Raw genomic sequence first — 1,485 nt, 5'->3', positions numbered from 1 at the left:
CTTCTGGTTTGGGTTTCTCTAGATGGATCTCATGTTCTTTCAGATCTGATTCCTGGCTCGATTCAGTTTCTTTTGGCTTATTCTCTTCTTCAACTACAGTCTCTCCACTTTTGCAGCCCTTGAAATTTGCTTCACCTTCCAGGGTGCTTTTGCAAGATATCCCCGTGGTTTGTGGACCTGGTATTGCAGGCAAAGGCATAACATCAGCAGCGCCTAGTCACTTGGTCATCAGCTCCTGAACCTTCAAGTGGGCCTGCTTGCTGGGATGGATGCTTGGATCCTGGATTCATTTAGCTTATGTTGCCTGATTGTGGGATAGGATCTGAGTTTGTATCTCCAAAGCTTTGGCCTCCCCTTGGACTTTCAGATTGCAGTCTGAGTCTCCTCCAGCTCCTCCTCCTCCTCCCCCTCCTCCTCCTCCTCTTCCTTCTACTCCTCCTCTCCTTGTTCTTCCTCCTCTTCCTCTTCCTCTTCTTCTCCTTCTCCTTCTCCTTCTCCTTCTGATCCTGCCTCGGGTTTATTTGTGCAAAGACCACAGGAGAACACCAGCTCATCACAGATGGCACCTGAGGGGTCACACCAGTCCTTCTCTTTTTACATCAGCAGATAAGAGGTTTTAATGTGGAGCTCTCAGGGGGACCTGGGCACTTTTGGGAGCCTGGGCTGGAGCAGGTGCTGGAGCCTGGGCCTTGGATGGAATAGGATCTGGAGCCTGAGCCTTGGCTGGAACAAAAATTGGAGCCTGGGCCTTGGCTAAAGCCTGGGCCCTTGGCCAGCAAGTTCTGCATCCCTTGGTAATGTGGGCACAGACATGCTTCCCAAGCTTGGGGTGGGCAATATAGGCAAGTTGAGTGAGCCTGCAGTTTACTCCCTTTAGAATGATCTTGGACTTGACCTCCTTGGGCTTGACGAAGGCCTTGATAGCCTCGGCGCGTGCACTCATAGCCTTGGCTTAGTTTGCTTGCATCTTCTTTAAACCCTTCTTATTGTGCTTCTTGGCAAAACACACATTCCTAAGGAACTTGAGATCTACCCTCTTCACAGATTCGTATCTTCATGACCGATGTTTCTTGATGCCATTTCTGTGCCATTTTCGGGACTGGTTGTGCATGGTGTGGTTCTTGGACTTGGTCATAACTACACTGTAAACTGTGGCTGCCACGTGCCTGGAACCAGAAGGAAAAAGCCTGAGTCTTCTTTTTGCAATGATTATTTTGTCATGAGCCCCTTGGGATTTTTATGCCTGGAACCTTGGCTGAGGGCTTACAAAGCTAAGTCTGGATTTTGTCTTCTCCTTACAAACACTGGCATCTGCAGTCTTTATTTCAGGTTGCTTTTCAGCCTCACATGGCTTCTGCTGCTTTCAGGATCTAACCTTCTTTTGCTAGTTCGCTAGGCTTTTGATTGAGGCCCCAGTGGCCCTGGACCTTGGGGCTAATCAGAAGCTTCTGCTTCTCGGGGAGCCTTCCACACCACAGCAGCCTC

General features: G+C 49.6%; 1 pseudogene; it reads right to left on the bottom strand.

Annotated features, from left to right (window-relative positions):
- Positions 1-616: 616 nt before the first annotated feature.
- LOC111814989 lies at positions 617-1,135 on the bottom strand (annotated as a pseudogene).
- Between the last annotated feature and the right edge of the window lie 350 nt (positions 1,136-1,485).

The sequence above is a fragment of the Octodon degus genome, unplaced genomic scaffold, assembly GCF_000260255.1.
Source record: "Octodon degus isolate 3935 unplaced genomic scaffold, OctDeg1.0 scaffold05525, whole genome shotgun sequence".
Lineage (NCBI taxonomy): Eukaryota > Metazoa > Chordata > Mammalia > Rodentia > Octodontidae > Octodon > Octodon degus.
This window is presented reverse-complemented; position numbering and strand designations above follow the sequence as displayed.